The sequence below is a fragment of the Gossypium hirsutum genome, chromosome D04 (assembly GCF_007990345.1).
Source record: "Gossypium hirsutum isolate 1008001.06 chromosome D04, Gossypium_hirsutum_v2.1, whole genome shotgun sequence".
Lineage (NCBI taxonomy): Eukaryota > Viridiplantae > Streptophyta > Magnoliopsida > Malvales > Malvaceae > Gossypium > Gossypium hirsutum.
The window spans coordinates 42,349,503-42,360,552 of record NC_053440.1 but is presented as its reverse complement, the minus strand read 5'-3'; the positions used below and the strand labels follow the sequence as shown (position 1 = coordinate 42,360,552).

At 31.1% G+C, this 11,050-nt stretch overlaps 1 long non-coding RNA gene across 6 annotated transcripts; it reads right to left on the bottom strand.

Annotated features, from left to right (window-relative positions):
• Positions 1-4,824: 4,824 nt before the first annotated feature.
• LOC107899640 (uncharacterized) lies at positions 4,825-9,138 on the bottom strand. 6 transcript variants are annotated; one of them, XR_001684758.2, is made up of 8 exons: positions 8,612-9,126; positions 8,009-8,088; positions 7,741-7,869; positions 7,450-7,506; positions 6,313-6,374; positions 6,015-6,145; positions 5,608-5,743; positions 4,825-5,077 (listed from the first exon to the last, which is right to left on the bottom strand). It is a non-coding gene; the product is annotated as an uncharacterized lncRNA (long non-coding RNA). The 6 variants fall into 6 exon arrangements; XR_005912021.1 differs by lacking the exon at positions 7,741-7,869 and having other exon boundaries at positions 8,612-9,137; XR_005912022.1 differs by lacking the exon at positions 7,741-7,869 and having other exon boundaries at positions 5,881-6,145; positions 8,612-9,127.
• Between the last annotated feature and the right edge of the window lie 1,912 nt (positions 9,139-11,050).

The following is an 11,050-nucleotide window of genomic DNA, read 5'->3' as shown; positions in this document are numbered from 1 at the left end:
GGGGTAAAGCCTAGAAAATGAGCAGGGTCTTCATCATCATCTCCAAAGTGGACCACCGGGTTTTTTTCTTTTTTCTAACCCTCTATCCAATAACTGGGTTAACTGAGTCATCAGATTTCTTTGGACTTCTAGCATCTGATCCTTCATATCTTGTTGCAATTTAGTTAATTGCTCTTGCATCTGTATTTGCATTTGCTCTAATCGTTCCAACCTCTAATCCATTCCTTTAGCTTTTGTTCGGGTACCGTGAGGGTGTTGGTTTGGTAGGTTGGTTTCCAAGGCAACTGAAATAATTTTACCTAATTAGGGTCATTTTGTGAAAATCTAATGCATATGATGCAATGCAATGCACATGCATGAAATGAATGCCTAAAGAGATATTGACTCTAATTCAATCATATTTAGAAAACTTTACTAGAAGACAAACTCGTTTACATAAAACGGATGCATGTACGGTCTCGTTCTCATACTCCAAGAGACAACATCGGTCCTTTCTTTTATCCGTATGTTTAAAATAAATCTCACAAATTTCCAATGGATGTCACTACTAGCTCCTTCTTGCTTGATCCTGGTTGCGATCCATCGTCTGTTCATCCTCGTAATGCTCATCAACTTCTTTAAGGAAGTCAGAATATCGGCGACTCTCAAATACTTAGCTTGAATCCTCAGGCCACGAAGTAAAGTCACGAACTATTCCATCGCCCTTCTTGTGTTTCTCGGAATATATTTAGGCAGCCGTATATTTTTCCACTTTATCAAGAAATCCGTATTCCACGACAAACTTTCTAATTTAGTAATCGAACTTGAATCAATATCCTTTTTCTAAGATGTAAATGCAATGCAATCAAAACAAAACGAAATGAGTTAGTACAAAGAAAAACAAAAAAGAAGAATAGAGTACCTATTCGGGTAACTACTAGAGATTTGAAGTATTTCTACCTAGGGTGGGCTCCTAAGGTGCTCTACATGTGGTTTGGTTCTAAAGCAAAGGTACCCGAACCAGCAGATTCCTCGATTCTCACCCATTATAGGCTCATGCGGACCGAGTTCGGTTCAGGGGGATACATTTCCCTATGGCCATGCGGAGAAGAAAATCTCACGAAGACATAGGTACGGATGTATCCCGGAAGCGATTCACTATCCCATGCGGAGGTGAAAACCTCACGAAGGCGTAGTTTCTCACTTCCACTTAAAAGATGTGACCAACGGTCATGCAATGCAATGTGCAGAGATATAAAAATTTAGAATACAAAACATGATGAAAACCATAACTCAAAACAAATGAAATGCAAAGAGAGGATCGTAAATTTAAATCAGATTTTCAACTTTCGACAAAAACACAAGAAATAATCAACTCGTGGCTTGACTCTCTTATTTAAAGTCCCTAGCAGAGTCACCAAGCTGTTGACACCATTTTTTTGATGAAAAACGGGGTCGACTTGGGTTTTGAAAAAAGAAACGGGAGTCGCCACCAATTTTTTTTATGAGGTGTGATTGGACCACCTTGAAAAGGGGTTGTTTTTAATAAACAATTTGATTTTATTAAAAAAAAACAAGTTTGGTCCACAAAATTCAGAAAAACGGGTTCGGGAGTCGGTTACGCACGAGGAAGGATTAGCACCCTCGATACGCCCAAAATTGGTACCTAGTTGATTACTTAATGTCGAAAATTGAGAACCTTGAATAATTTTAAAAATACGATCCTTGTATTAAAACGTTAAAAATTTTCAGGAAAAATGGGATATTTCATGTTATTCGAGAAAGAGAATCATATCCAGTAAGTTAGGACACAATGTCTTGAATTCTCGATACGCGAATGAAAAATGCTTATTTAAAAGATATTTTATTATCTCGGGTTTAGAAAATAAATCAGGCCCAGTAAGTTAGGGCACGATCTTTTCTTAATTCCCGAGATCGTTTAAAAACTTGAGTTTGAAAAGATTCGTGTATTTAGATTTATTATGAAAATCGAAACCCAGTAAGTTAGGGTACGATTTTCTCGAATCTAAACACGAAATATTATTTATTCAAAACAAATTTGTTATATCAAATAAAATGAAATACGAAAATCGTAGGAAAAATACGAAAGCCAATAAAATCATAATGCACGCAGAAGTATAAAAATAATACGAACAATAGGGACAATATAATAAAAATCATACTTATAATCATATAAAATAACAATATATAAAAAAATAAATTAAAACATTCATTCAAAATAATAAAGAAAATGAAATAAACAAACAAACAAATCAGATAAATAAAATTAGAAAAAAAAATGTAAAAAGTTGTACATATGTATGCGGAAAATATGAATCATATATAAATGAGTATATAAATATATATATATTTGTATATTAAGATTATAAAATGAATAATAATAAAATATATATATACAGGTATATATGTATATAAACTAAAATATATAAAGTAATATATATGTATATGAATTTAAAAAGTATATAAAAAGGTATATTTTAAATTAAAGATTTATGTAAGTATGTATATATATTTATAAAAATGAAAATATGTATATAGATATATGGATATGAATATAAGTTGTAAAATATATATAAAGAAAAATATGTAAGCGTATATATAAGTCATAAAAAAATATATGTATATCATAAAATATATGCACATATATATATCGAAATTTGAATTAAAAAGATAAGTATAGATAAGTAGATGATAATAATAATAATAATAATAATAATAATAATAACTAAATAATAAAATTGCCAAGATATGGACTAAATCGAAATAAAAACGAAAGTATTGGGCGAAATCGAGATAAAAAAACAAAAAGGATTAAATTGTGACGCGTCGAAAGAGAGGGGGACCAAAATGGTAAATACTCCAAAGCCTCAAAATGCTGTGCTTCGATGGGGACTAAAATGAACCAAAAATAAAATTTTGTGGCCAAATCGCAAATATGCGGAAAACTTCCATGAAAGCGCTATAAAATCAGAAGGACTAACTGCACAAATATTCCATTTGAAGAAAACACGCGGATCCTCCCCCTTGGTCGGGTCACCACGCGGGTCAGAGACCAAAACGACGCCGTTTTTGGTCTCTGAACCTTAAGCCCAAACCGCGCCGTTTTACAGGGTATTTAAACCCTTTTTTTTTGCTTCACAAAAACATTTCAGCCGTTTTTCTAAAAAACTAAAAGGGAAATCCCTTTTCTCTCAAAGAAGTCCGGCCATGTGGGGTTCCTGTTACGCTGCCACTCGACTCGCCGCACTGCCACCGCTCCGACGGCCGACGAAGCGCCAAATCTGTGCGGAAAACCCCGTCCCGGTGAGCACCTCTCCGTTTTTATTTATTATATTGTATATACACAAATAGATAAACAAAAAAATAAAATAAAATAGGAAAAGGATTAGACTATCAAGAGAAACAGAATACAAGGACACTAGAAATCACCTTTGAAACTTAAGTTTTATTTCTTTGCTAATCTTTTTTGATACATAAGATTGCTAACCGAAAAAAGGGTACATATTGGGCTTTTTATACCCGATTTTGGCTATCGTTTCCGTTGTTTGTTTTTTCTTTTTCTTTGTTTTGTTGCTTCTTTGTAGGTGACGGCGCAAGTGGGCATGGCGGTGATGGACGCGGATGGGACATCCGACGGTGGTGGCGGCAACTGGCAGAAGGCCAAGAGTCAAAAGGCTAAGGGGGAGGCGGCACCTAGGGTTTCAGTCTCTAAAACCCTAGGCAGATATTTTTTTAGGGAAATTGGGCCGGTGCATTTGGGCTTCAGTTTGAGTTGTAATTGGGGTTTAGGTTGTATTTGGGTAGGCTTAGTTTGGGCTGGGTAAAATTGGGCTTGTACAGCTATACTGAAACACGATATAAAAAAAATTAAACCCGCTACACTGTAAATAGAAACTCATTCAAAAAGACCCTAAGTCATATATTATTTGAAAAGAAAAGACTTTACCTCTATTTCACTATTTTAAAAATTTTGACACTTATTTTAACACATTCAGCAAAGTTAACCTTTATTTTATCATTTTAAAAATTAAATTTTACACGAACAAACTCTAAAAGATTCGTCTCAAATTAACCTTTATGTAATCAAAACTCACTACACCAAAATAAGTTTTTAGCGGCGCTTTTTTATGCCTTTAGCGGTGCTAAACAGGTTTTTAGCGGCGCTTTTTTATGTCTTTAACGGCATTTTTTAGTGCCGCTAAAATTATTTGCGGCGTTTTTGAAAGCGCTGCAAAAAACGCCGCCATTGTCAATGCCGCAAACGTTTGCGGCGCTTTTTCCACGAACGCCACTATAGATCATGATCTTTAGTGGCACTTTTTTACAAACGCCGCTATAGAACAAGACCTTTAGCGACGCTTTTTTCACAAACGCCGCTATAGATCAAGACCTTTAGCGGCGCTTTTCTCACAAACGCCGCTATAGATCATGATCTTTAGCGACGCTTTTTTCAAAAACGCCGCTATAGCTCAAGACCTTTAGCGACGCTTTGGTTACAAACGCCGCTAAAAGTACAGTTCTTTGGCGACGTTTATGGAAAAGCGCCACTAACTTTTAAAAATCATTTAAAAATATTAAATATTAAAATCAAACATTATTAATATAAAAAATTAATTAGTATTAAATATATACTTTTAGTCAAAAAAAACTATATTTAATCATATAAATAAATTAATTTTTTTAGTCAAAATATTGAAAAATATGTTAATAATTAAATAGAAAAATTACAAGTTCAAATAGTCCAACTAATTAATTGCAAAAAAAATAAAAATGCACAACTTCAAAATGTACAATAATAAACTTGAAAATTTATAGACTAAAATAGAAATTCAAAAACCCTTTGAAATTAGACTGAAATGGGTTTACTACATCCACTGTTTACTACATGAGTTTATTGCTTCTATAAACTCAAATTAGACATTGTTGAGGAAATCTAACACATTCTGATAAAGTAACAGGCTAATGGATATTTTACTTCTGAGTAGTGACTTAATTGATTTAATTCACTCACTGCCACTGAAGGTGGTCTCTCCTCTTCAACAGGTCTTTCATGCAAGAACCTACCTTTGAGTAATGACTGCAAAATTAAGATAAGAGTGCTACTAGTTTAGTATGGCAACATGTGAAAACAAAAGAATTTTCATAGAGCAAAACCATATATATATATTAACATCAATCATCAAAACATGTGATCACACAACAATCCAGAAGTGATTTATAAAAGCTAATTCCATCACCGGCATACTTTTAATATTTTACTTTCAGGTACAAATTCAGTGCATGACTATCCACCAAAACACTATTAGAATAAGGGAAATTTAAAAAACACTATTAGAATACCAATTTTCTTATTCTGTCAGCTAATTTCACTTTGATTCAAAGACACTTCGTAGCAAATTTCACAAAATTTCTTAATTTCTCTCTAAAGCTTTCTATTCCTTTGGTTCAAAGTAGCTTACCAGTTTTGGAGACTAAAACCCAACCTTCCTACTAATTACGACATAAAAGTGCAAAAAAGAAAAGCCCTTTAGTGCCAAAACACCATTACAATCAAGTTTCTCTATTAAGTTTTGCATTGTAAAAGCGAAGGATGGGTAAAGAACATACAGTTTTGGAGATTTCGGAGTAGTCACCGGTAAGGATATTGTGACTGGTAGACATTCAAGTATCAGCTGTTATAACACAGTAATCAGTCCCAGCGATAGCAGCGCAATATCTGTAATTTAGGAAAGCAATAGCATATCTGCAATTTGATATTAAGTTGTTAACAAATTGGGGTATCGTGTCTTATAGAATATAAATTCAAGTGGCAATTAAGTACAAAAAAATGGAACAAAGTACCTTACAACTAGGCTTGTAATGGTATGCAAATAAGCTTACCTATATGACTGTCAAACTACCAGGTTCTCTATAGAATTAGTTGAACCAGCTGGTCTGGTTTGGTTTTATCATCCATTATAAAATGTTTTTCACCCAAGCATAAAAGATTTGAAAGTGGGAAGTCAACTACACACCGTGGAGAAAGAGACGACTGAGCTTTATTTTGTCCAGAATGGTAATGTAAGGTACCCTCCTCCATTGATTCTGCCATTACCGCTCTTTTCTCCATTTCAGCAAGCGCAGCAATGGCCTTTTCATACTTTTCCTACATTAACATAAATGTTGAAGCTAATAGCAGTGATGGGACCGAGAAAATTACATATAACATCTGCTTACTTTTCACAAGAAAAAAAATTTTAAGTGCCTCAATAAGGTATGTTTGAGGGGAAAATTTATAAACAAAAAAACAAGAAATTTGAACACGATGAGTACCTGAAGCACTTCAACAGAATATCTTTTGTTTCCTTTTGATCTTGCTCAAATTGCATTAGGATCTATGAAATATTTAACAAACATCATTATCATAAAGACATACATATTGATAGAAGAAAATAATCTTCAACTGCTAAGAAAACTAGCAACTTTCAATTCATGATTCATGAAAACCAGAAACACGGGTTTTTTAGCAAGTTCTGGTAATGCATATTGACATTAAATTTCGTGAAGAAGCCTAAGGTGCCAGGTAAAAGCAAGCAAAATGAGTCGCATGATAGGAATTACATAGTTTTATAATTATCTTTAAAAACAAGTCGGCAATTGACTGTAAATTTTGGCAAATTGAATAACATATTCCAGTTTAAATAACAGATAAGTTCCTCCTTGAAATGCAAAGATTAAATAGTCACTTATATCCAATTTATAAAACATTATGACATAGCAGAGGTAAAGAGCAACCTGTAACCAAGAAAATAAATTACATTTCCTCTACAGTCTATAGAGAACTGACAATTGAAGAACCAAAAGTAATACACATAATATAAATTATTAACCTGAGAACAGCTGATCTTTTCTCTTTTATTATAACATTGCTTTTTAATGAAGCACGAATGAAAGATCTTACAGTTGTTGACTGTGAAAAAAAAACTACGAAAGCTGTTCACATGCAGTCAACTAAGCAGTTGGTATGACAACATGCACAAAGTAGATCATAAACTCTAGCCCAAACGTAATCAATCTATCCACAAAACTAATCCATTAGAGTGTAAAATTTCAAGATAAAATCATGTTCGAACTTTGACACCTAGTCTCATGTTCACTTATGGATAAAATATTGAAACTTTTTCCCAAGTAAAACTTGTCGACACATATACTTGAAACATTTACAAAATTATTTTATTTTCCAGTTATTTCAGAAGACTACAGATCAATCTCATGATTTCAGCAATAATAACTGTAATCCACATCATACTATAACTTAAAACCCCAAAATCATAATTTCTTAATCCTAAATTCATCATAAACATCATCTTGGAAGATTACCCAAAAGTTTTTCTTACACTACTTAGGGGGAAAACGAACTAAGAAATCAATATTAAGTGTTGTGTGAAGTTACATAATTCATCAGCATACCTTCCTACTGTTCACCTTTTTTCCCCCATTAAGTTCTTCAGGTTTCCTTCGGTTTCTCTGCCAATTTGCAAATATAACTTTATCTTTTAAAGCAGATGGATCTACAGATGATTTTAAATGTACAAATATGATGTCTAAGAATTAAAAAGAACAAAAGCACATTAACAGATCAATTGAGTCACACTTGCTGCAGTCAATGCCAAAACTAATAATTGAACACTTACACCAATATATCAAAACTAATAATTTGCAAACCAATTTTTCATACATAGTAAATCACATGATGCTAACCTACTCAATCTTACAAGCCTTTTATCCAACCATAAGGGGATTTACCCCATTAAGCCCCATCCAAGACTAAGTACAGTTAAATCCTTTGTTGCTCAGGCTCTTTTCTTTTACTTCATTTGTGAAGTCCCTCTGTTTGACATATACAATGGGCATGGCATTCCAACCAGACATACACCCGAGAAACATAGAACAATAACAGTTTTAGAAATTTTTAACTCTTAAAATAATAAAATAAAATTGGTGATGGCAAGCAGTCATAGTGTCATACCGTGCACTTATTGATTTGTACATCTGCTGAGCTCCATAGAAATTACCTTCATTTATAGCTTTTTCTAATTTATCAATATTCTGCATTTCATATCAAAAGCAAAAACCAAAGCAATTAGAAATCATTCTTCACCAAAAAAATAAACTCATACTTCGATATAAAACTACAATATTTATTGGTCTAATTAGAAACCATTCCTCAACATAAAAATAGAGTAAAATCATACTTAAATCTAAAGCTACACTCTTAATTGGTTTTCTCTTGAATTAAAGAAAAAAAAGCTTGTTTTTTCAAAGAACAGAACTTTCCACATGCAAATACTACAAACCCAAGATTAAAATAACAAAAAGGTTTAAAAGCTCCTCCTTTTGAATGAAACTTTCCATCCTTCCAACCTCCTACACTTCTATTTTCTTACCAACCAAACAAAAGCTTAGGGAACAAGTACATAAATGTAAAACATACAAAATTATCAATTTGTTTCTATTTTTTTTTCCAGTTTTCCACGAAAAAAAAAATGATGGGTTATTTCCAAAATTTTTTCTTTCACTGAAAATAATCTCAAAAAAAAATACTGAAAGTAATAGAAATAAAAAAGAACACCTTTTGAACAGGAGGAAGTGCGGCTCTTCTTAGTTTTTCTCTTGACATTTTCCCTTGATATCCTCTTTCACTTCTTGTTCTTCAATGGAAAGAAAGTACTGATTTTTCTTCTTCTTATTCAGAAAGATCTGATTTCTTTTTCCTTCTATTGATTTCTTATTCAATGGGAAGCTTCAGTCTCTCTTTCACCTCCTCTTCCTCCGGTTTCTTGTCATCAAGGGTTTCCGTCTCCATAGAAATCGCCAGTAAAATTAAAAGGAAACTGTATGTTTCCCTTGAAACACTAAAATTAAAAGAAACCCTAACAGATCGAGAGAAAATGAGTAGCTATGGTGAGTGAATTCAGTGCAGTGAAATGAAGAGGAAAAAGAAATGTGATTGGTGTAGGTGTATTTACTTGGTGCTGCTGAAAATGGGAAATTTGGGGGCAAATTTTGAGATTAAAAGGGAAAAAGAATTAAGTAGAAACTTTTATTTGGGAGATGAGAAAAAGAGGGAGTAACGAGCGGGTAACCAAAAAACTGAGCGGGATTTTAATTAACTTTTGCGGAGTTTTTATAAAAAAATGCCGCTATTGTGCTCTACTTGTGGCGTTTTTTATAAAAATGCCACAAAAAATGATTTTATTTTAAACAAAACGACATCGTTTTTTTGGAGTAAAATTATTCTTTGCGCTATTGCTAATTTTTTGCGGCGTTTTTTTGAAAACGTCGCAAAAAATTATTTCATTTTAAACAAAATGACACTGTTTTGCTCTGCTAAAAAAATTTTATTTTGTCTCCTAAAAATTATTAGTTAAGTAATTTTATAAAACATTTTTTATTACTATTTTTTATAAATTGATTTTTTATAAAATAAAAAAACCAAGTACTCTCAAAATAAATATTTTATATTTTAATAAGAAAACAAATGATAAAATGACTGTAATTAATTATTAAGTTAGAATTATCCAATGTAAGCAATTAATCTCTCACATATCAAATTTCTATTAAAGATTGAGACGTTAATCATGATTTTAAATTATTCTTTTCCAATCTAATCTCCATTTTATTAGAGATATTTTTTTCTAACTAAAATATAGTTACTATTATTTTGCTAGATATTCGATGTGGAATGATTTTAGTACTTGTATTTCATTTTTATTTGTTATAATTTGGTCCTATCCAAAATAGATAGTTACCTATCCACATCAATATGTTACTTTTTTTATTTATTTATCAATTTTTTTAAATCTAATATTTAAATATATCAAATGGTTTAGATTAAATATTTTTTAAATATAAATGCATTAATTATTGATTGTATAAAATTTCATCATTTAACAAATCTCAAGTAAACCTTAAATCCTAAACCATTTAATATATATAAAGTTTATCGATTATCTCTTAAATAATTTAAACTATCATCGTAATTTTAATATATTAAAATTAATATTCTCTCTTTCACAATTATATAATAAATTATTTAATATATGAATTAAAAAATACTAATTAATCTAAACCCTATCCCTTAAACCATGAATCATAAAACATAACCCCGAAACCCTAAACCCCTAACCCCTAAAATATAAATCCCAACCCTTAAACAATAAACCATAAACCATAATACTATCTCTTTTACGATTATATAAATTAAAAAACAATTAGTCATGTACCAAGAGCACTATAATCATTATTTTAATATATTAAATTATTTAATATATAAATTATTTATAAATAATTTAAACTATAATCATAATTTTAATATATCAATTTGATATTATCTCTTTTACAGTTATATAATAAATTATTTAATATATAAATTAAAAAACTAATTAATCTAAACCCTAAATCCTAAACCCCTAACTCTTAACCCTCAACCCCTAACTCCTAAACCTTAAACCCCAACCCTTAATCTATAACCTTAAATCATAAACCGTAACCCCTAAACCCTAAACCTTAAACCATAAACTATAAATCATAACCCCTAAACCCATAATCCATAAACCTTAAACTCTATACCATATAGCCTAAACCAAAAACCTTAAACTATAGAGATAATTATTTCAATATTTTAAAATTAATATTCTCTTATACTATTATATAAGAAATTATTTAATATGTAAATTAAAAAACACTCAGTAATATTGTACAAACTTTAAAATTATTTTAAATAATAGTATTTTAATATTTCCATTTTTAACAAATATTTTTCTATGTTTTTTATTTCAAATTATTTCTACGTGTCATTGTTTCAAATTTATCTATTTTTAACAAATATTCAATTAAAAATAAATTGAATTTTAATTAATAAAAATAAATAAATTAAATAGTAATTAGACATATAAAATGTTTTTGCGGCGCTTTTACAAAAACGCCGCTAAAGCCCTCAGTATTAGCGGCGTTTCTCCAAAAACGCCGTTAAAGCCCTTGAGCATTAGCGGCGCTTCTCCAAAAACGC